Below are 26,021 nucleotides of genomic sequence, written 5' to 3' on the forward strand. Positions count from 1 at the left end.
GCCCCTCCCTACCCTCTCTATCAAAAGCAACAAAAAAGTTCTATTAAACTAGTGGTTCTCAAACCTTTCTTCTCAGGATACATTTATAGTCCTACAAATCACTGAAGATCTCAGAGAGTTTTCATTTATGTGATTTATATCTACCAACATTTATCATTTTAGAAAGAAAAATAGAAATTTTAAATATATTTAATTCATTTAAAAATACTAAACCCACTAAAAACATAGATATTTTCATGAGAGATGGTTATATTTCCTAAAACCAAAAAAAAAAAATAGCGAAAAGTGACATGGTTTTATAATTTTTACAAATCTCTTTAATGTCTGCTTAATAGAAATTAAGCTGGATTCTCATATCTGCTTCTACATTCAATGTGTTGCAATAGGCTATTCTGGGTGAAGGATGTGAAGAAAATCTAGCTATACAGACACGTAGTTGGAAAAGGGAGGAGAACATTAAAAGCTTTTTCATATAACTGAAGACATTCTTCTTTGACATGCACAACAACTCAATGAGTAGTAGTTTCTTCGAAGTTAGTTTACAGTGTGGAATATAAAATCATAAGGGAACTTTTTGTATTGTTAACTTAAAAATCTACTGGCCTACCTATCTTGTACTTTGAAATATTTAAATATGCATGATTTTATAAGATATCACATGGGTTAATTTGAAAATATTGGTTAGATGTACAGATCTTCCATATGTCAACATACTACATTACCCAACATTCCCAAATAAAACTGACTGGTATCACCAGCAATCTCATCAGAAAAGTCATCAAATCTGGGGATACCATCAAACTCAGAATGGCAGACATAACTTTCCTGACTTTTCTAATTTTTGCTTTAAAACTTGGATTTTATCATTGACAAATACTGTCAGTTGTTTTCCTCCAAGTGAGGAGCTTGCTTCAATGTGCCAAGTACCCAAATCTGACTCAGTTTGCCACATTGGTTTGCAACTCAAATAGTTACATCAAATGTTTTTCCTAGAGTCGATCTGCACAGTTCAGTATCAACAGATGTGCTTTTATGAGTACCTCCCATTTCATCACATGGAATACTAAAAAGACATATTTTCAGGGATCATGCTTCAATATCATTCATTTTTACTGCTAGACCAAGGACATTTTAAAGTGAAACTGCCACCTTTTTTATTGCAAGTGTTTGGTAGTAAATAATAAAATGACTACCAATAGTTTGGTGCCATTGCCTTGATTCACAGCAAGGTGCCAGCAGTTTTACCCACCATTGCTTTTGCACCATGAGTGTCAACATTAACACACTGAAAAAGGTAAACATTTACAAGATGCCAAGTTTATTCATGGGGAAATAATATTTTCAAAAAATGGTCCTGAAAAAAAATGGATACCCACATGTAAAAGAATGAAGTCAGACCCCAACCTCACACAATATACATGAGATGTTCTCAGACTTACGATGGTTTGACTTAAGATTTTTCAGGGAAAAATCTTTTTACAGGGAATTTTTGGGGACATAACCCCATAGAAATCTAAGAGCTCCTTGCAACTTAAAAAGGAGGTACAGTTTCTACTGAATGTGTATTGCTTCCACACTATCATGAAATTGAAAATCCTAAATTGAACCATGGTAAGTCAGGGACTATCTCTTTTGTTGCCAGCATTAAATGCATCTTCAACTTACAGTATTTTCAATTTCAAATGAGTTTATCAAGATGTAATCTCGGCTGGGCACGGTGGCTCACGCCTGTAATCCCAGCACTTTGGGAGGCCGAGGCGGGCGGATCACGAGGTCAGGAGATCGAGACCATCCTGGCTAACATGGTGAAACCCCATCTCTACCAAAAATACAAAAAATTAGCTGGGTGCGCTGGAGGGCGCCTGTAGTCCCAGCTACTTGGGAGGCTGAGAGGCAGGAGGCAGGAGAATGGCGTGAACCCAGGAGGCGGAGCTTGCAGTGAGTTGAGATCACGGCATTGCACTCCAACCTGGGCGAAAGAGTAAGCGAGACTCCGTCTCAAAAAAAAAAAAAAAAGATGTAATCTCATTGCAAGTTGAGGAGCATCTGCACAAAAAGCTACTGAAAATGGATAAAAAAACCTATGGATAAGAACTAAAGCTGTCAATCCCTTAAAAAAATTGAAATAAATCTTCATGACTATTATGGTTTAAATGTTTGTCCCCTCCAAAACTCACATTGCAACTTAATCACTGAGATGTGGGACATTTGATAGGGGTGACTAGGTCAGGAGTGTACTGTCCTTATAAATGAATTAATCCATTCACTGGGTTAACGGGTTATCAGGGAGTGGGATTGGTGGCTTTATAAGAGGAGGAAGAAAGACTTGAACTAGCATGCTCACCCCCTGTCCATGTGATGCCCTGTACCACCTCAGGACCTGCAGAATCCCCACTAGCAAGAAGGCTCTCACCAGATGGGGCCCCTTGACCTTGGACTTCTCAGCCTCCATAATTGTAAGAAATAAATTCTTTTTCTTTATATATTACCCAGTTTCAGGTATTGCTATAAGGAACAGAAAACATATCAAGACAATAACCTAATTAGGCAATGGCTTCTTAAATATGGTTCCAAAAGCACAAGTGACAAAAGATTTAAAAAAAGATCAATTGAACCATCAAAGTTTAAAAAAAACCTATGCTCCAAAGGACTCATCAGAAAAGTGAAAAGTCAACCCACCAAATGGCACAAAATATCTGCAAATCATCTATCTGATAAGGGGCTTGATGCACAATATATGTAAAGATCTCAAACTTAACAATGGAAAGACAATCCAATCTAAACACAGGCAAAGGATTTGACGACGTATTTCTTCAGAAAAGATACACAAACAGCCAATAAGCATATAAAAAGAAAGTCAACATCATCAGTCACTAGGAAAATGCAAACTACAATGAAATGCCACTTCAGACACACTAGGATGACTTGTGTTTTAAAAAATGAACAATTACAAGTGTTAGCAAGAATGTAGAGAAATTAGAACCCTCCTGCAATCTGCATCTGTAAAATGGTGCAGCCATTTTCAAAAAGTTTGGTGATTCCTCAGAAACTTAAACAGCAATTCCATTACTAGATATAGACCAAAGAAATCTGAAAACACACATCCACACAAATATTTGGACAGGACCATTCTTAGTAGCATTATTCCTAACAACTAAAAGTGAAAACTACCCAAATTTCATCAACTGTTGAAGGAGAAACAATGCGATAAATACAAAAGTTAGCGGGGCATGGTAACGTGCACCTCTGGTCCCAGCTACTTAGGAGGCTAAGGTGGGAGGATGGCTTGACCCTGAGGGACAGAGGTTGCAGTGAGCCGAGATCCTGCCACTGCACTCCAGTCTGGTTGACAGAGCAAGACTCTGTCAAAAAAATAAATAAATAATAATAACATTTTTTTAAGAAAATGCTTGCTTTCCCATGGATTATATTAAGTGACAGTGATTTTTCCTTCTTTCTGATTTTTCCGTTTCGAATTTTTCTATAAATGGCCATAGATTTCTTCTCTGACAGTCAAGAAAAATACACTGAAACAAAATTCTTTTCAAAATGCCATAAAGTTAGAAGAAAATTTAGAAAAACATTTGAAATATTTTACGATAAGGTGGACAATCTTAAAAAAGACAGAAACCCGAAAACCGTAAAAGGAATGAAGAACACAGGTACATAGATGCTAAAATTGCTATACAGAAAAGAATATCGGCCGGGCGCGGTGGAGCTTGCCTGTTATACCAGCACTTTGGGAGGCGGAGGCGGGCGAGATCAGGAGATTGAGACCAACCTGGCTAACACGGTGAAACCCGGTCTCTACTAAAAATACAAAAAATTAGCCGGGCGTGGTGGAGGGCGCCTGAAGTACCAGCTACTCGGGAGGCTGAGGCAGGAGAATGGCATGAACCCAGGAGGCAGAGTTTGCAGTGAGCCGATATCGTGCCACTGCACTCCAGCCTGGGCAACAGAGCGAGACTCTGTCACAAAAAAAAAAAGAATAGCTTCTGAATAGACACATGACAGATTTAAAAAAAAAAAAAACTGTAACATGGAATATAAATATAAAGCATCCTTAATATAGAAATATGTTCCATATCACTGGTATGGGAAAAAGAAAAATGAAAATTCCTCTTCCATGTACTGTGTTAGGAAAAAACAACTGAATGATTATATCCAGAACAAATGAAGAAGATGTTGAGAATGAAAGTTCATAGATTCTGGGTAAGAGAATACATTTTCTTTTTTTTTTTTTTTTTTTTTTTTTTTTTGAGACGGTGAGTCTCGCTCTGTCGCCCAGGCTGGAGTGCAGTGGTCGGACCTCAGCTCACTGCAAGCTCCGCCTCCCGGGTTCACGCCATTCTCCTGCCTCAGCCTCCCGAGTGGCTGGGACTACAGGCGCCCACCACCTTGCCCAGCTAGTTTTTTGTATTTTTTTAGTAGAGACGGGGTTTCACCATGTTAGCCAGGATGGTCTCGATCTCCTGACTTCATGATCCGCCCCTCTCGGCCTCCCAAAATGCTGGGATTACAGGCTTGAGCCACTGCGCCCGGCCCGAGAATAAATTCTTATAATATTTTTGTCATGTAAACTTTTAGCACCATTAATCTTAAAATCCTCACATCTTTTGATACCAAGATTACTCTTGGTAATCTATCCTTATGAATATAAGAATATATACTGAAAGATGTTTATTGAAACACTTATAAAATTAAAACTATAAAACTCTGCTAAGAGAAATTAAAGATGATGTAAATTAATTTTAAGGTATCAATTCTTCCCAAAGTCACCTACAGAATTGACATAATCCCAATCAAAATCCTGGGATGCATTTTGGTAGAAATTCAAATCTTTTACGGAAATACAAAGGAAGAGAATGGTCTAAATCGGTTATAAATAAATAAACTGAGAAAGATTAAAGTTTGAGAATTTATGCTTACCTGAGTTTAAGACTAATTATAAAGTTACAGCACTCAGGACACTGTGGTACTGGTGTAGTACTGGTGTGGAAATATAATTCACTGGAACAGATCATAGAATCCAGAATTAAGACCTAGATAAAGTCAATAAAAGATAAAATGATTTCAACCAAGGTGCCAGCAATTCAACAAATGATGCTTTAACAGTTAGATAGCCAAAAGCTTAAAAGAGGGAAAAAAAACTGACCACATGCAAAAATTTATTCTAAATGGAATATAAACCCACATATAAGAACTAAATGTATAAAACTTCTCAGAAAAAAATAGAAAATCGTAGGTAACTTGACTTAGCAAAGATGTCTTAAACAGGACACAAAAAAATTCAAACTACTAAAGAGGGGAAAAAATCAATACATCAGAGTTTATCAAAATTAAAATATTTTGCTCTTCTGAAGACACAATAAAAAAACTAAAGGCAAGCCAGAGAGTGAGAAAATACAAAACATATAACCTAGAACCTGTCTCTAAAATATATAAAGAACTTTTACAACTCAATAGTAAAAAAAAAAAAAAATCCAATTTAAAAATAGGTAAAAGATTTAGCAGCCACTTTACCAAAGAGGATTTATGGATGGAAAATTGGCATTTGAAAAAGATGCTTAATATCATTGTCACTAAGAAAATGCAAATTAAATCACACTAAGATAACACTTCACATCTGCTAGAATGGCTGAAATTAAAGGGCAACCATACCAAACATTAGTGAGGGTATAGTGTAACTGGAAAAGTCACAGACTGCAGAAGGAAGTGTAAAATGGTACAAACACTTGGAGAACAGTTTGGAAGTTTCTTTAAAAGTTAAATATATACCATATACCTTCCACATGACCCAGCCAATTCACTTCCGAGTATTTACTCAACATAAATGAAAACATATGTCCATGCAAAAACTTGTAGGGGACTGTTCACAGCAAGTCTACTTGTAATAGCCAAAAACAAAACAACCCAAATGTTTGTCAACACAATAAACAATGGAACCATAGAATAGTCATACCGCATAAAATGGAAACTATCCAACAATAAAAAGGAATGCTGTAATCTCAGCACTTTGGGAGGCCAAGGCAGGCGGATCACCTGAGGTCGGGAGTTCGAGATCAACCTGACCAACATGGAGAAACCCTGTCTCTGCTAAATATACAAAAGTAGCCAGATGTGGTGACGCATGCCTGTAATCCCAGTTACTTGGAGGCTGCAGCAGGAGAATCCCTTGAACCCGGGAGGTGGAGGCTGCGGTGAGACGAGGTCTCGCCATTGCACTCCAGCCTGAGCAACAAGAGGGAAGCTGCGTCTCAAAGAAAGAAAGAAAAAAAAGGAATGAAGCACTGATACTCATAAAAACATGGATGATTCTCAAAACAATTATGCTGAAACACAAAGAGGCAGAATACACAATTTATGAATCCATTTGTATAAAATCCTAGAAAACGCCAATTAATCTACAGTAACAGAAAAATCAATGATTGACTCAGGTAAGGGAAGCGCAGGTTGGAGTGGGACCAAAGGAAACTTTTGAAGGTGATGGATGTGCTTATGATGTCGTTTATAATGGTTTCATAGAGTATACATGTGTCAAATGTCAAATTGTACACTTCAAATATGTGGTTTGTTATATCTCAGATATACTTCACTAAAGCTATATGACACACACACGTACACACACATGCACAGGCACACATGCACAACTTGAATGTTCATTAATGGAAGAAAAGAATAATTCATAGAGGACCTATTTTAATATTTGTAATTACTAATAAAAAATGTCTATTCGCTCTGATCAGTAGGTCTTAAGAATCCTATTCAATTTGGGAGGAGGTCAGAGTAATATAAAAAAGATATTAAAATGATATCTTACATGTATACATGATTATGTGTTCGTATACAAATAGAGGAAAGTGTGACGGGTACATATCAAACAAATAAATCAGGAGATGGAACTGGAAAAAGAGTTCCGGGGGTAAAAGGGAATTCACTTGACCCTCTGCTTTAGCTGACATGCTGTAAAGAGCTTATATTTCTTGTTAATTTCAAAAGGTTAGAAAAATTGAATGTATACCAAAGTGGTACAACAATTAAGTGATTCATCAAAGATAAATTTCGTTAGAAAAGCACCTCCATACCTTAACTCTCTTTATGTCTTTTGGTCTACACTAACACACTCTCTCTCTCTCTCTCTCTCTCTCACACACACACACACACGCTCAACTCACACACAACTCGGCATTAGGATCTCTCACACTCACACACACACCCTGGCATTAGGATCTCTTCCTAATACAACCCTAGCATATCTCACACACTCACACACACCCTGGCTTAGAATCTAATTCACACACACACCATGGCATTACGATCTCTTTCTCACACATACACTGGCATTAGGATTGTTCTCTCTCACACACTCACACACAACCTGGCATTGGGATCTCTCCCTAACACACACATCCTAAAATTAGGATTTCTCTCACAGTCACACACACCCTAACATTAGGATTTCTCACACACACATACACCCTGACATTAGGGTCTCTCTCACACACACACACCCTGACATTAGGATCTCTCAGTCACACTCACAAACCCTGATATTAAGATCTCTCACACTCACCCTGGCATTAAGGTCTCTCTCACACACACACGCTGACATTAGGATCTCTCAGCCACGCTCACAAACCCTGATATTAGGATCTCTCACACTCACACACCCTGGCATTAAGGTGTGTCACACACACACTGACATTAGGATTTCTCTCACACACACCCTGGCATTAGGGTCTCTCTCACACACACACACCCTGACATTAGGATTTCTCTCACACTCACACACCCTGATATTAGGATCTCTCAGTCACACTCACACACCCTGATATTAGGATCTCTCAGTCACACTCACACACCCTGATATTAGGGTCTTTTTCTCACAAACACACCCTGACATTAGGATTTATCTCACACTCACACACCCTGACATTAGGATCTCTCAGTTACACTCACACATCCTGACGTTAGGGTCTTTCTCACACACATACCCTGGCATTAGGGTCTCTCTCACACACACACACCCTGACATTAGGATTTCTCTCACACTCACACACCCTGATATTAGGATCTCTCAGTCACACTCACACACCCTGATATTAGGGTCTTTTTCTCACAAACACACCCTGACATTAGGATTTATCTCACACTCACACACCCTGACATTAGGATCTCTCAGTTACACTCACACATCCTGACGTTAGGATTTCTCACACTCACACACCCTGGCATTAAGGTCTCTCTCACACACACACGCTGACATGAGGATTTCTCTCACAGTCACACACTCCCCGGCATGAGGATCTCTCACACTCACACACACCCTGGCATTAGGGTTTCACACACACACCCTGACATTAGGGTCTCTCTCACACACACATACCCTGAAATTAGGATCTCTCTGTCACACTAATACACCCTGACATTAGGGTTTCTCTCACATTCACACACCCTGGCATTAGGGTCTCTCTCACACTCACACACAACTTGACATTAGGGATCAGCCATCATTGACCCCATATGCTGGGTGCTCCCCTCTCTGATAACTGCATTTTTCGAGGAAGGGCTCTGCTCCAGGGTGGGAGAGGTGAGTCTGAGCCGCCGCCGCCATTAGACGTAGGGAGAACAGAAGCAGCCGAGGATCCCACCACAGACTTCAGCCCGCCCCTGGGAGGCCAAAGCCCCTGTGGGTCAGAGGAGAAAAGTAGGGAAGTACCATGGAAATCAATAGTACCTGGAGCAGGCTAACCATACATAAGCCGAGCTGGGGTTTACCAAAAATCTCTGCGGCGGGTCAGGCCGATCTTCCCAGAGCTGGAAAAATACCGTTAGGGCCCAAGATGGCGGGAGACTCGGGCCCTGTACCCACCCCCTCGTAATCCCGCAGGGGCCCCAGGGAGCATGTGCGGGCTTGAAGGCCGGAATGCGGCGGGGGAGGCCTGCAGCTGCGCAAAGCGTCCCACCTGACGCTGTCCCTGCCTTCCTGAGGGCGGAGGTCGTGTGCGGCCAGGTAAGGGTAGTGCCCACTGGGAGTTCTTGAAGCTGGCATTAGGCTCCAGATGGGCAGCCTCACAGCCTTGTCTCTCAGGGACAGGCCATGGAGAGACTCTGGACGGACTAATGTGGTGGACAGGATGTAGCCTTGTCATATGGCTGTGACACATTGGGGTGGTATCACCCCACTTCCTGGCTGTCCAAGGGTTGGAGATCATGCAGACAGATCCATCTTGCAACTACCAGGGTAGAAACTCAGGAGCCCCAGTGAATTAGTGAAAGGAATATCTATTTATTGAGCACCAGTTAATCAGATATTTAAGTTATTGCATTTAATTCTATTTGTCTGTTTTGGAGACTCTTGAATTGGGTCCGTGGATTAGATGGTATTAAAGTATATAATGTTAATTTCCTGACCCCCGTGGGTATGTTAGGGTTATGTAGGGAAAAGTCCTTGTTTATAGGAAATAGACAAAGTAGTGGGGGTTATTGGGCATAATGCCTGTAGTTTACTTTCAAATAGGGAGGTGACATGTTCTTTCTACTCTTCTTGCAACTGTTCTGTAAATTTGTAATTTTAAAATAAAAACTTTATTTGAAAAATTACACTAGTCTCATAAAATGAGCCGCACAACTCTATTTTTTTGTGTTCGGCAGCAATTTATATGACATCATATATAGCAAGAACAGAAAGTAACTGTCCCTTGAAAAATTAGAAACTCAACTATATTAAGTCATCTGGATACGTATTTTGGGGGAGGCAAAATCTTGCCTTCCATATCAGTTGTTTCATACTCACAGATGGAGTCAAGTTTTCTGTTTCTTTCAACCATTTCCTCCTTTATCGTGTATGTTAATTATTTATATATTTTTCTCTTGACAAGTCTTATTAATCATCTGTATTGTTTTTTCTTGTTGTAATTGTTCTCCAGTTTATTTTTCCTTGTCTGTATTCTTTCCTTCTATTTTCTGACTTTATTACTTCATTTTCTTGAAGTAACACTGTCTCTATTTTTAACCTTTCTTATTTTCTGAAAAATATATTTAAGCTATGAATTTCCCTTCAAGTACTACATTAGTTGTATCCCTTAAGTTTTTAATAGTATAATTTCTTTATCTTTCAGTTTAAAGTTGTCCTAATTCCTATTGAGATTTCTTTCCTGATGTGCTTGTCAGCTTTATCAGTTACAGAAAGTGATTTGTATCTGCTTATTGTAAGTCTGCCTATTTGTCATTTCTATAATTTGAATATATCTTTAAAGTATATAAAGATTTAAAATTTCTTTCTTATGAATTGACCATTCTATCAATTTCTAATAACTTTCTTCATGTCAAGAAATTTTTTGCCTTAAGGTATTTTACCTAACATTTATTTAGCATGGCTAAATACATTCATTGAGTTGGTATTTGCCATGGTGTATCTTTTTATATCCTTTTATTTACTAACCTTCCTTCTTGTCCTTATAATTTAGTGTGGCTCTTATAAACAACATCTAGCTCAATGTTGTTTGTTTACTCTTTGTTTAGTCAGTCTTAGAAGCTTGCATTTACCTTTGGTCCATTGACATTGATTATGATTTCTGATATTTTGTGATTTCTACCATTTTATTTTATGCATTACGTCTTCCTACTTTTTCTAGGTTTCTCCAGGAATGCTTTCTCTTGAATTGATTTAATTTTATTCTTTACCTACATTTCTCCTTCCCACTCCCTACCCTCCACCTGCCATTTTCTGCTTTACCACTTGGGAAGTAATTCTTTCTGGTACTGTCTTTCTGGTACTATCTACTGTCTTCTGGTACTATCTTTTCTGGTACCATCTAATTATTGGTGGCCACTCAACAATTTTTAACACTTATTTAATTGAGCAAATTCTGAAGTTAATTTTTACCCTGTTTTTAAACAATACAAGGGACCTTGGGACCTTGGGACACTTTGACACACACACACACACAAACCTTTCTCTTTTTTGTATTTTCTATTGATATATCATTGTTTTACATATTTTTGGAATACATATATTTTGATACATGTATGCAATTTGTAACAATTCTCTCAGGTTAATTGGGATATCCATCAGATCTATTTTTGGTTTTTTGAGACAGTTTCATACTGTTTACCATGGTGACTGATCGAATTTATATTCCCATCAAGAGTGTACTGATGTTCCCTTTCTTTGCATCCTCAACAGGGTTTGTTATTTTTTGTCTTTTGGGTAATAGTCATTCTAGCTGGGGTGAGATGATATCTCATGGCTGTTTTGATTTGCATTTCCCTGATGATTAATGATGTTGAACATTTTTTTTCATATACCTGTTGGCCATTTGTGTGTCTTCTTTTGAAAACTGTCTATTCCGGTCTTTTGCCCATCCTTTTAAATTTTTTTTTTTTTTTTTTTTTTTTTTTTTTTTGGTATTTAGTTATTTAACTCCTGGTAGATTCTGGTTGTTAATCCCTTGTGGGAGGGATGATTTGCAGATATTTCCTCCTACATAAATTCCACACTTAGAGCTATCCCATTTTTGACAAAGTCACCAAGAACGTACACTGGGGAAAGGATAGTCTGTTTAATAAATGATGCTGGGAGAACTAGATATCCATATGCAGAAGAATGAAGCTAGATCCCCATCTTCCACCATAAACAAAAATCAACTCAAAATGGATTAAAGACTTAAATTTAAGACTTGAAACTATGGAACTACTAGAATAAAATGTTGGGGACATGCTACAGGACATTGATCTGGGCAAAGAATTTTTAGGTAAGACCTCAAAAACACAGCAAGAAAAGCAAAGATAGACAAATTGGATTACATCAACCTAAAAAGCTTCTTCACCGAAAAGGAAACCATTAACAAAGTGAAAAGACAAGCTACACATACTGCTTTCTAACTTACATGCTTTTTAACCTGAAATCTGCCGGAAAAAGTCTCCATGAACATCTGATCAATCTTACATTACCTATACATCAGTTAACTTATACTCATCCTTCAGTTCTCAGCTTATAGGCTGTTTCCTCTGAGAAGACTTCTGAGTCTGGGTGAGTAGTCATGACTGGAATACTGTACTATACACTTAGAAATGCCCAAAAGCTTCCCAAGGGGGTATACAGGCATAACAGTCCCAAAGGAATCAATTTTCAGACCCTCATCTTTTAAATGTGCTGTTTTCTGAGGCTGAGCTGCCTAAGAACCAAACCACTTGCAAGTCAGAATCAGCTGGTTGGTTCCCCTTTTCTCCCTCCCTTTCACTGTTGCCCAGTTTCCAATTTATAAATAAAGATGTCTCCTAGCCAGGTGCGGTAGCTCATGTCTGTAATCCCAGCACTTTGGGAGGCCAAGGTGGGTGGATCACCTGAGGTCAGGAGTTCAAGACCAGCCTGGCTAAAGTGGTGAAACCCTGTTGATGAAACCTTGTAAAGTGGTGAAACCCTGTAAAATACAAGAATTACCCAGGTGTGGTGGCACACACTTGTAATCCCAGCTACTTAGGAGGGTGAGGCAGGAGAATCGCTTGTACCCAGGAGGTGGAGGGTGCAGTGAGCCGATATCACACCATTGCACTCCAGCCTGGGTGATAGAGCGAGACTCCGTCTCAAAACAAACAAACAAAAAAGTCTTCATTGCCTATATTTATTATTGTTTGTTACCCTGAAGTGTAAATTCCCCTGAAACACTGAACAAATAAAGAGCTGTTTAAAATAGTAGCATCGTGAAGCCTTCTTTTGTAGGGCCATTGTGTCTTTTTCCATATTATTCAAATTTCTGTGAGACACAAAGCACAGCATTAGAAATGGAGTATTTTGGTGCATGTAGGGCTGTTGATAATTAGACACAATGTGGAGTTGAACATGGGTAGAGTTGCCAGATTTAGCAAGTAAAAATACAGAACCCCAGTTAAATTTGAATTGCAGATAAATAACAATTTTTTAGTATGAGTATGTTCCAGATATACTAAAACACTGAAAAATTATTAGCTTCTGAAATTCAAATTTAATGGGTCATTGTATATTTTATCTGGAAACTCTAGAAAACGTAAGGACATTTTTTTCTTCCATCTCTCGACATTTTTAAACAATACAATGTACCCAAGGGAGAGTTCTGTTAGAGCAAACCCAAAAATGTAGGTAAGAAGTCTTAAGGTACTTAAAACTTGAAATAAAGAGGTACTTTATTTCATTGAGGCTGCACACTCAAACTCCAAGGTTTTGTAGAAATGAACTCATTATAAAATTGAAACTTCATTGATCTGGCCGGGCACAGTGGCTCACGCCTGCAATCCCAGCACTTTGGGAGGCCAAGGCGGGCAGATCACTTGAAGTCAGGAGTTCGAGACCAACAAAGTAGTCAGTTTGTGTCTACTAAAACACAAAAATACAAAAAAAAGTATCTTAAAATTAAGAGTATGTTTTCTGAGTATATGTGTTAAATAAGGCATATCTAAGTGAAATAATAACACATATAATTTTTTTAGAGTCCTTCTGTTAAGCTTCCCAGCAACTAAGATTGTAGACCATTCTAATGGCTAAGTAGAAAATCATTTTTCAAGTCAGGTAGTCTCTAATGGTAGTGCTTTATTTTTTAAAAAAAAAAGATTGAAGAATATAGGCAAGTACCCAATTATCAGTACATTAATCATCAGTCATTACAGATAGGAGAGCATTAGGGGTATGAGAGCAAATGTTTAAGAACCACTAAGTTATACATTCTCTTGGTAACCTGAACTTTTCCCCTTACTTATCATAATCTATAAATACATGCCTATTGATATGATTATTTGATGTGTGTTTCTCCAACATCAAGTCTCATGGAAATAATACTAAGCATATTGTTTATCCACAGTGAATCTAAGTCAAAGATTGAATAAGCAAATGGATTACTGTACAAGTGGTATTTGCAGTCCTAGGAGTAGCTGAGATCATGCAGAAACAGATAAACAGAGAAGAGGATGGAACTCTGGAAAACAGCAAAAGATAAACAACTCCTTTTAGTACAAAAACCGTTATTTCTCTGCGCAACTTTTTCCCTTTTTCCCTTTTCCCTTTTCCTTTCCTGCTTTGTCCCTAGAGAGCATAGTGTTTTGCATACAGAAACAATTTCAGTGTTAAAATAAACTTTCTTCCCCAAAGGTGGTCTAAGACACAGAATACGTAATTACTGTTATGAGTGTTCTTTTTCAGGGAAATAGTTACCTTAGAAGACTGCACCTTGTTGTCTTCACTGTCTTTTAGAAGAAACAGATGTGAAATACACAAGATATAGGTAGTCCCATAGCCCCTTCAAAGAAGTTGCGAGTGATCTTTCCTCCTAGCCTGACATCAAAAAGTTAATTTTTTTGCTATCACTCAGTTTAATAAATCATCTCTGAGTTCATCATACACAATCATGTCACATGTTCTAGTCATCGGTAAGAATGTTTTCCTTCTAGTTCCCATTTCCTCTAATATGCTAAGATCAAGTCCATTTTTTCTGTGTTTCTTCCACTCACTTTATAAAACTTTAGCTCTAAATAAATTAACATCGATGACTTGCTTAGATAGTCCCTATCTGGTTGGACTTGGTTTTCTATCTTGTCAGTTTTTTTATGTGCCACCGGGAGGCAGCATGAACTTACCTACTGATAATCTCTCTTGATGCCTGTACATCTGCAGTCATCCTGTTACTTTTTAAAGAAAGATGTCTTTTTAATTTAAGATGTAATTTCACCTTTTTTAAAAATAATACTCGGTGATAATGGGACGTGGGGAAGCAGAGATCATCATAGGCTTGTGTTAGAATGTCAATTAGGGCAATTTGAAAATTACTTATCTGAAACCTTAACATCGTTTATGTCCTTTGCTCTGGCATTCCCCTTCCCCACACTCACTCTCCCACTCCCAGCAATTTCTCTTTATGAAATTATTAAGATCGTGAGCAAAGACTTAGCTACAGGGACATTCAGTACAGCATGCTCATACAAACATCAACTAGAAACAATATAAATGTCCAACAAGAACACATTCTGGTCATACAATAGATAGCTCTGAGGCTAATAAAAAGGATATTATTGAAATTTTTCTGCAAATGTGGTATACATATTACTAGATATGGTCCACAAGACCATTGTAAGTGGGACATGAAAAGGAAGCATGTTTCCCTTTCACTGTATCTCTTATCTGGTCCCAGAAACAGTATCCCGGCTGTGTGGCCTCCCTCCTAGACAGGCAGGAGGCTATGGCTTCCCATACACACCCAGGCTCTTCTCTTCACCAGCCTCCTCTAGGACTTCCTTGTCCTATTCCCTCTCCAAGGCCCAGGCTTCATTCCACTCCCTTTATTATTATTTTTTTAAATAAAGAAAGCTGTAAAACAATGTCATCTCCATCTGAAGACAACAACAAATCCAAATAATCATTTATTTATTTGTTAGATTTCTCAGCAATATTTTGGAGCTTTTATTACAAAGGTTTTGCACATTTTGACAAGCTTTTTCTTTTTCTTTTCTGAGACAGGGGCTCACTCTGTCACCTGGAGTGCAGTGGTGTGATCATGGCTCACTGTAACCTTGACCTCCTGGGTTCAAGTGATCCTCCCACCTCAGCCTCCCAAGCAGCAAGTACTACAGTCACGTGCCACCACACCCGGTTAATTTTTAATATTTTTTTTTTTTTAGAGATGGGGTCTAGCTATGTTGCCCAGGCTGGTCTCAAACTCCTGGGCTCAAGAGATCCTCATGCCTCCACCTCCCAAAGTGCAGGGATTACAGGGATGAGCCACCATGCCTACCCTCCAATCCCTTTCCTTCCCACACAGCTCTTTCTGGTTCCCCAGCACAGCCCTCCAGGTGGTCTGGCAGCCAGTCAGCTCCACCCTCATTGCCCTCAAGCTCCTTTTCTTAGTATTTCCTGAAACCCCCAGCTCTGCCCCTTCCCCTAAGCTCCTGTCTACCTTCTTGTCCTGTTATGTGATTGCCATATCCCTTAGAGAAAACCTGTCCTAATTGCTTTTTTTTTTTTTTTTGGAGACGGAGTTTTGCTCTTTGCTGCCCAGGCTGGAGTGCAGTGTAGCGACCTCGGCTCACTGCAACCTCCGCTTCCCGGGTTCAAGAGACACTTGTGCTTCAACCTCTCCAATAGCTGGGATCACAGGCGCCCGCCACCACACCCAGCTAAGTTTTGTATTTTTAGTAGAGACAGGGTTTCACCATGTTGGTCAGGCTAGTCTCAAACTCCTGACCTCAGGTGATCCGCCTGCCTCGGCCTCCCAAAGTGCTGGGATTACAGGCGTGAGCCACCTCACTGGCCCCTCCTCACTCCTCTCCTCCAGCCTCCCTTTTGTCCCTGGAAGTCCCCAGTTTCTTCTGCATGCCATTGCTCCACCCTTAGCTTCAGCACTCCCTTCCTCAAGCCTACAAAATAGACTTCTTTTATCTATTCTGGCCCTTTTATTTTCTATTCCTATTTCTTCCTTATAGCCCTCCTCACTTCTAACCAAAGCTTCTTTGCCATTTAATATGTTTTGCAAGTAGAGCTTTCCCAAATATCTTGTTTAAGAAATAATCATAAATGTCATCTAGATATATTCCTGACTCAGTAGTGAGGATAAAGTGTTCACCTTTTCATAACAATAGTCACAAATATGTGACAGTCAATTTCTTTCTGTAAATGTATAGGAGCTAAATTCCTAGTTCAGAATGTATAAAATTGGTGAATTTCCCAAGGAGAAATTAAAAAGCAGTTAATATTTCCTATGAGTTCTATGATTTAGAGAATAGTTGGGAAACGAGAAATAAGATAAAATACAAGTAAATGTTTTTCTAAGTTCATTTAAATCCGATCCTAAATCTCACTTGAAATTCATTGTGATCTTTGTGGAGAAGAATTCTTTTAGAAATTGGAAATTAAACTGTAAAAAATAATATATGTTGTTGGTTCATGGTGCATGTGTATTGGAGCAATATAATGTCTCTTATCAAGAATTGCCTTTAGTATGGAACATCATTTATTAATGTCATCCAGTCATGGGTCACATTATTACTGATGAAACAGAAAAGCAAATTCCTTACATGCTATTCTCAAAGTCTTCTAAAAGTGTAAAGGTAAATTGAATAAAATCTAAATTTTATGTATTTGAAATATAGCAATGAGTAGCCAAAAAGATATACATAAGCATCTGGCAAATATGTGAAAAAAAAGTTTTTAGTAATATGGATACATATCAACTTTGGCCACATATCATTACCTTAAGTCTCACAAGAAGAATTTTGAACACTTTTATCTACCATTGTCAAAGATTGACTAGTTCTATATACCTTAACTTTCTAGATTTCTGAACCTTATTTCTTTAAAAAACAACCCTTTATTTTAAGCGTTTCAGCTAGAATTTCTGTAAAATTGATTATATTTTATACACATCCTGTCTTCTTAAATGCTCACATCTGTAATCCCAGCACTTTGGGAGGCTGAGACGGGCAGATCACGAGGTCAAGAGATCAAGACCATCCTGGCCAACATGGTGAAACCCTGTCTCTACCAAAAATACAAAAATTAGCTTGGCGTGGTGGTGCGTGCCTGTAGTCCCAGCTACTCAGGAGTCTGAGGCAGGAGAATCACTTGAACCTGGGAGGCGGAAGTTGCAGTAAGCTGAGATCGCTCCACTGTACTCCACCCTGGGCGACAGAGCAAGTCTCCATCTCAAAAAAAAAAAAAAAAAAAAAAAAAAAAAAAAAAAAAAAAAAGTTTAACTTTTACTGGATAGTTCAAGGTCTTCATTGTGATTTTCTATTATGGTACAATGGAGGCCAAGGAAGGAACTGCTAACCCCATGCTCAGTGGCCTGAGGAAGTAACAAATGTTCTTATGTCTGCTTTTTATTGTTTTGTTATCATAACAGTAAAAAACACCATCTGCATCTAACTGCTTTCTCTACTATTGAGAAACACTACCCCATGGGTCTCTTCAATGCCTAGATGTCTTGGTGGGTTATGCCAAGGATGCAAGGCCCTGACCACTCTTTATCTAGAATATTTCTCATGGCCATTTCCAGTGAGCAGCGTTGAGAAATGCTGTAAGCTCTCCTTTCAGCCACGGCTGCTGTCAGTGGTACATTTTCTAGGTTCCACATTTGTCTCCCACGACACAACCCATGTTTGTGCAAGCATAGGTCTAGGACCACCTAAGCTGCCCTGCGGAACTGGTGCTCCAGAAACCAATGCAACCAAGTTTGTGCTCCAGCTACTGCTTTCGCTGTGGATAATCGTTTTTGACTCTAACTCAGGAGGTCTTCTATCTTCTGTCAGCATCCATGACATTGTGGCAAGCTGACTTGTTAGCTTGCAACAGAGTAAAATCTCAGACCCCTCACAGTTCTTGTAAGCTACCTTTCAATTTGTTGTTTAATTTATGCTTTAGCACACATGTATTAATTATGTATGCCTCTAGAAATACGTAAGATCCAAGGGGAATATAAAGTGGACAATAGTTGGAGCCTCCCTTAAGAAGCTTTCCCTGGTGAGGAATGCAGACACTCAAACAGATTTTGTAACAAAACATGATTGATATTAAAGGCATGGAGATGGGAACCAGAAGGTCAGGGATAACTTTCTGGAGGAGGAAACAATTAAGTCTTTAAGGATGAGGACTTGACCAGGCAGAGACAAAGGACATAGAGGAATGTTAGAATAATATAAACCAAGAAGAAACACCATATAAAATGTACACACTAATTTTGAGATGCCTCCTGATATCAGAAGGGTTAAAATGCAAAGGAAAAGAGTCTCTTAGAATTAAGCAATTAGCATAATTTAAAATAATTGCTGGTGACACATCTGTGAAATAACATATAATTGTCTATTCCTCAAAAAACTGGAATACTATTTAAACAAATTGAATCATTATCTAGAACTAAAACCCTTGGTGATATCAACATACTTTAGAGGAAGAGGAGCATAGATAAGCATGAAGCTAAAGTCTCTTACAAGAATTATCTTGGCCGGGCGCGATGGCTCAAGCTTGTAATCCCAGCACTTTGGGAGGCCGAGAGGGGCGGATCACGAGGTCAGGAGATCGAGACCACCCTGGCGAACACGGTGAAACCCCGTCTCTACTAAAAAATACAAAAAACTAGCCGGGCGAGGTGGTGGGCGCCTGTAGTCCCAGCCACTCGGGAGGCTGAGGCAGGAGAATGGCGTGAACCCGGGAGGCGGAGCTTGCAGTGAGCTGAGGTCCGACCACTGCACTCCAGCCTGGGCAACAGAGCAAGACTCCATCTCAAAAAAAAAAAAGAATTATCTTACTTGGTGTGATGAAGCTATGTATTATTAACCAGACATTATAAGAAAATATAAGTATAAATAAGTTTATTTAAAATGTAAAGTTACAAACCCCATAGGCAAAAAAATGTTAAAATTCAGCTATATGTGACTTGCAAAATATACACTGAGAAAACACCATATGCAAGATTGAAAACGAAAGGATAAAAAGTATATACCATATGTATCCATTATCTATTGCCACGATAATCCTGTATAAAAAAAACCACATGAAAAGTAAACATTTATGTGATGCCCACACCTATAGGTTAGATGGGGTCATCTGATGGGTTATCAATGGATTAGCTTTGCCCTCTCATGTATTTGGGGGTGTGGCTAGCTGGTTCAGCTCTTCCTCACATTTCTCTCATCATACAGCAGGCTAGCGTGGGCTTGTACACATGTCAGTAGCCAGGTTCCAAGAGACAGTAGGAGTAAGTGCACAGTCCTTTTAAGGTACAGGCTCAGAACTGGCACATCATCATTCCAGAAAATTCTATTGGCTAAAGTAAATCACAAGACCAGCCCAGATTCAAGAAGCAGGGAAACAAACTTCTATACTTAATGGTAAAAATCTGCAGGTGATCTGCAAAATGTGTGGATACAGGGAAGAATAAAGAATTAGAGATGTTTTTGAAGTTAATCTTCTAATGGCGATAAAGTGGGTTTAGCCATGTTAATATCAGCCAAAAAAAAAAAAAAAATGATAATGGAACAGTCCTTTACTCTGACCACCACATTTAAAAGCACAACCTGTCTTCTGCTCCCTCCAGTTCCCAAGCACCCTTCATCTGTTTTGCATTTTCTTTGTTCCATGGCACCTATAATAATATAATTTACTTATCATGTTTATTTTTTTAGTATGTGTTTCCCCTGGAAGAATATAAGCTCCACTAGGGCAGGATCTTTGTATTTTTTGTTCACTAGTATTTCCCATCTACCTAGGGCAGTGCCTTGTATGTGGTAGTTATCCTGAAAGTATTTGTTGAATAAATTAATACACCAAGAAGATATCAAAATTATTAATATATAATTGTGGTAGTATCTTAGATTACTGCTTCCAATTCTTTACTCTCCCCATGTAAGAGAATCATATATTCATCCCCTTTACCATATAACTTTGCAGTGCCACCCTTGAGACAGGGTTCATTTGCCAGCCCTAATAATGTTGAGCTTAACCATGTGATTTATCTCAGCCAATGGGGTGTAAACAGAAGTACATCTACCAGAAGCTTTAAACATGCTTTTGTGGTGTGGTTTTCTCTCTAATAAATTCCCCTCTTGAGAAGAACAGGCTCTGAGCAGTCACTGGTCCTGGAGTTAACAGAATATGGAATAAACCTGACCCTACCCAGCAGGATGAAGCACAGCCACCCCAGCTGACCTACAGAGCTTTCAGCAAGAAATAAATGCTTTTTGGAAGCCACTGAGATTCTGGAGTTCTTTATTATTTCATATGGCACTGGAAACTTAATATAGCACAAAAATGTAACAGTAAAACTTCCAAGCAGAGAGCAAAATCTGAAAACTACATAAGAAATTGACAAGTCAGATCATGGCAAAAAATTTTAACATAGCTTTATCAGAAATTGATACATCTAAAGGGCCAGCCATGGTGACTCATGCCTATAATCCCAGCACTTTGGGAGGCCTAGGTGGGCAGATCATCTGAGGTCAGGAGTTCAAGACCAACCTGGCCAACATGACAAAACTCCATCGCTACTAAAAATACAAAAATTAGCCAGGTGTGGTGGCGGGTGCCTGTAATTCTAGCTGCTCAGGAGGCTGAGGCAGGAGAATCGCTTGAACCTGGGAAGCAGAGGTTGCAGTGAGCTGAGATCATGCCACTGCATTCCAGCCTGGGCAGAGAGCAAAACTCCATCTCAAATAAATAAATAAATAAATAATAAATAAATAAATTTGACACATCTAAATGGTAAAATAATTGGTATGGTTATAGTAAGTTTGACTAAATGTGGTCCATTAGATACATAAATGCAACACTGCACCTAACATAGAATATGCATTCTTTTCAAATATATATGGGACAATATAAAAAGCAATCAAATAGTTGTTCACAAAAGTTTCAACAATTTGAAAAAAAAAATAGTTTCACACAGCACATTATCTGAACTTACCAAATTAGAAATAATAAGAGGCATTTTTTTAAGTATTTTGAAACTAAAACTACATCCCTAAGTAACTCATGGAACATAACTCATGAAACGAAGTCACAATGGAAACTTTAAACGATTTCAAACTGAATTGAAAGTGCAACATACAAACACATGTAGAATTGCGGAACAGTGAATGCAGTGCTTAAATTCCTAGCCTTCATAACATTCAATATCTTTTTTTAAATTACACTTATTTTTAAAATACATACATTTATATTAAATGAGTTAAGTTTTCAACTCAATAGGGCAGATAAAGAACAAGGAAAACTGAAAAAAATTGTAGGGAGAATTTCACTTTCAGCCATGATAGACAAATAGGAATGGGATTTATCCTAACATCTTAAATAACTTGAAAAGGAGATAAAATATGAAACAGTGGTTTTTAGACATCAGAAAACAGGCAGTGCTGGACAGTGATCCCAAAGAGAAGGGAAACAAATAAGGTAAGCCTTTTGATTGCCCCAGCTCACTGCCTGAAGAGAATTTCCAGACTACAGTGCAAGGAGGAAAACAAAACAGAGTCCAGCAGCCTTGCTGACTTGAGAAGACAGAATTCAGAATTTTAGGAGGTCAGGAGATACACACAGACAGCACCAGAGATCTGCAATAGGGTTCCCCTCTATGTCTTTGCATGAGTGCAGATCTACACATACATGCAAGGAAGTTACCTAATGCCAAAGAAAGAACCATCAGAAAGGAATAGGTGCAACAATGCTCACAGCTCACTTCTCATTAGGAGTAGTCCATGCTCAAACCAACAAGAAAGAAAGACTTCCTAATACTTGGAGCATCAAACAGAATCCTCAAAAAGGTATTGCCTCAGTAATGGGAGCAAATTAACCCTAGACTAAATCTGCTTTGGATTTACCTAAGACTTAAAAACAAGCTTTAAAAACTATTTAATTCATTTCAACTAACTTAACTGAATCTCAGAATAAACCCCAAAAATATCTAAAGAAAGAAAATCAAATCCAGCAACCCGGCCGGGCGCGGTGGCTCAAGCCTGTAATCCCAGCACTTTGGGAGGCCAAAACGGGTGGATCACGAGGTCAGGAGATCGAGACCATCCTGGGTAAAACGGTGAAACCCCGTCTCTACTAAAAATACAAAAAACTAGCCGGGCGAGGTGGCGGGCGCCTGTAGTCCCAGCTACTCGGGAGGCTGAGGCAGGAGAATGGCGTAAACCCGGGAGGCGGAGCTTGCAGTGAGCTGAGATCCGGCCACTGCACTACAGCCTGGGTGAAAGAGCGAGACTCCGTCTCAAAAAAAAAAAAAAAAAAAAAAAAAAAAATCCAGCAACCCTCAGTGACCAGAATCCAGAATCCAATGGCAAATCACCAGTTATGCAAGCAGGCAGGAAAATACAACCCACAGCGAGGGGGGGCAAAAATAAATCAATCAATCCCAGAAATGGCAGGGATGATAAATTTAGCAAATAAGAATGTTAGAACAGCAAAATCAAGTCCACACTTTAAGAAGATAGAGAAAAACATGAACACAAGGAAGATATAAGTAAGACTCAACTTGAATTTTAGGAGTGAAAATATAAGATGTGAAATGAAAAATGTACTAAAAATAATTAGCACACTAGATATTGCAGAACCAAAGAGTAATTTACTTTGAAGGCATAGCAACAAAAACTATCCAACATGAAAGAGTGAAAACAATGGGACAATGTCAAAGAGGAAAGACACAAAAGCACTTGAAGAAATAATGACTGAAATTTTAAAAACTTGATGAAAACTATAAAACTTCAGATCCGGAAATCTCATTGAAATCTAAGCAGGACACATGAAGAAAATCACACCAATACACATCACAATCAAATTGGTGAAAAACAATAATAAAGATGAAACCTTAAAAGAAGCCAGAACTGGAGGTGGGGCATTACATGTATAGCAGAACGAAGGAAAGAATGAAAGCACCTTCTCATCAGAAACCAGACAGACTTCAAGACAATGCTGTGACATCTTTAAAACATTGAAAGAAAAAACTGGCAACCAAGATTATATACAAAGCAAAAATATCTGTCTTTCAAAAATGATAGCTAAGTAAAGACTTTCATTGACAAACAAATGCTGAGAAAATCATCATCCAGAAAGAATTTTAATTTTTTTCCCACTACAAGAAATACTAAGGGTAGTTCTTCAGGCAGAAATTAAATGACGCCAAATGGAAATGTGGATATACACAAAGAAAGAAGACTTTTGAAAATTATTAATATATAAAATAACCATTAAACAGTTTTCTCATTAAAATAAACCTTTAAGAAGTTATTGTTTAAAACCAAACCAAAAGTTTGTTGAATGTATACTGTATTAGAAGTAAGTTTTACAATAGCAAGAGCACAAAGGATAGAAGAGGCAAATGAAAGTATACTGCTTTAAAATTCTTACACTGTATGGAAAGTGGTACTTGTTTTTTTTTTTTTTTTGAGACAGAGTCTTGCTCTGTCGCCCAGGCTGGAGTGCAGTGGCGCCATCTCGGCTCACTGCAAGCTCCACCTCCTGGGTTCACGCCATTTTCCTGCCTCAGCCTCCCCAGTAGCTGGGACTACAGGTGCCCGCCACCACGCCCGACCAATTTTTTTTTTTTGTATTTTTATAGAGACAGAGTTTCACCATGTTAGCCAGGATGGTCTTGATCTCCTGACCTCGTGATCCACCCAACTCGTCCTCCCAAAGTGCTGGGATTACAGGCATGAGCCACCGCGCCCAGCCGGAAAGTGGTACATTTTGATTAAGTGTCCAACTATAAATAGTTCACAATGTAATTGTAAATCCTAGAGAAAAATCTAATAGATATCCAAGACTGGAGATAAAAATGAAATTATAAAAAAAAAAATCAGCTTAACCAAAAGAAGGCAAGAAAATGGAGAAAAGGGAAAAGATGTAGAACATAAGAAACAAATAGCAGATGGTAGATAAAAACCTAACCATACTAATCACATTAAATGTAAGTGGTATAAATAGTCAATTAAAGACACAGTTTGTCAGATTGGATTAAAAACCAAGAATCAATTGTATGTTGTCCAAAAGAAACCCACTTTAAATATAAATACACAGACAGGTTAGAAGTAAAATAAGAGAAAAATAAATTCCATGCCCATACGATCCACAGAAACTTTGAGTAGTCATAGTAATATCAAATGAACTAGATTTCAGTGCAAGGAATATTACCAGAGAGAAACAATGTAAATACATAATGACATAAGGTTCATTCATTAAGAAGATATAATAGTCTTCTATGTATATGCAAATAATAACAGATTCAAAACATCTGAAGCAAAAAAAGTGCTAAAACTGAAAAGATAAATGGAAAATTTCACAATTATAGTTAAAGATTTTAAGTGTAGATGAAGGAAAAAGAAAATCAGTAAAGGTGTAAAGACTTGACCAATATTTTCAATTAACTTGAAATTGACATTAAATAAAAATCTCACCTAACAATCTTAATAATTGCACACAAAACACGTGCCAAAATAAATCATATTCTTAACCATAAAACCACTCCGTACAGATGTAAAGAATTCAAGTCATACAAAGTATGTGCTATGACCACAATAGTTAAATTTGAAATCAGTAACAAACAGATATATAGAGAAACCCTAAGTACTTGAAAACATACACTTCTAAATAACTAAGGGTAAAAGAAGAAATCACAAGGGAAATAGAAAATATATTGAACCAAATGGAAATTAAAAGGCAGTGTATCAAAATTTCCTTCTACATGTTAGCATTGAACAACTGGAAAAACAACATATGTTAGCACTGAACAACAGGAAAAACTAGGCGTGGTGTCTCATGCCTGTAAACCAGGCGTGGTGTCTCATGCCTGTAATCCTGGCACTTTGGGAGGCCAAGGTGGGCAGATTGTTTGAGGTCAAGAGTTTGAGACCAGCCTGGCCAACATGGTGAAACCCTATCTCTGCTAAAAATATAAAAATTAGCCAGGCATGGTGGCGCTTGCCCAACTACTCAGGAGGCTGAGGCAGGAGAATCTCTTGAAACAAGGAGAGGAGGTTGCCGTGAGACTTGCAGAGACCCCATCTCAAAGAAAGAAAGAAAGAAAAAGAAAGAAGGAAAGAAGGAAAGAAGGAAAGAAAAGGAAGGAAGGAAGGAAGGAAGGAAGGAAGGAAGGAAGGAAGGAAGGAAGGAAGGAAGGAAGGAAGGAGGGAAGGAAGGAAGGAAGGAGGGAAGGAGAAAAGACAATGAAATACTTAGAGAAAACACATTCAATACCTGTACACTGAAAATTATAAAATGTTCCAAAGGAAAATGTTTAAAGACCTAAATAGATGATGACATAGTCAATGCTATGGATCTGATAGCTTAATACTGTTAAGATGTCAGTTCTCCCAAAATTGATCTACAGAATTAACACAATCCCAATCAAAATCAAAATTGGCCTGTTTTTTGTTTTGTTTTGTTTTGTTTTGTTTTGTTTTCTGAGACCTAGTCTCACCCTGTCACCTAGGCTGGAGTGCAGTGGCGTGATCTCTCACTGCAACCTCGGCCGCCCAGGTTCATGTGATTCTCCTGCCTCAGACTCCCGAGTAGCTGA

At 38.4% G+C, this 26,021-nt stretch overlaps 1 long non-coding RNA gene across 1 annotated transcript in view; it reads right to left on the reverse strand.

The window, feature by feature from the left end:
- Positions 1-4,935: 4,935 nt before the first annotated feature.
- The window catches only part of LOC115894206, a 61,354-nt gene continuing 40,268 nt past the window's right edge, over positions 4,936-26,021 (reverse strand). Inside the window, exon 3 of the long non-coding RNA XR_004054225.1 lies at positions 4,936-5,042. This is a non-coding gene — a long non-coding RNA (uncharacterized LOC115894206). The remainder of the gene's footprint in view (positions 5,043-26,021) is intronic.

Source organism: Rhinopithecus roxellana, chromosome 17 (genome assembly GCF_007565055.1).
Source record: "Rhinopithecus roxellana isolate Shanxi Qingling chromosome 17, ASM756505v1, whole genome shotgun sequence".
In the NCBI taxonomy this organism is placed as follows: domain Eukaryota; kingdom Metazoa; phylum Chordata; class Mammalia; order Primates; family Cercopithecidae; genus Rhinopithecus; species Rhinopithecus roxellana.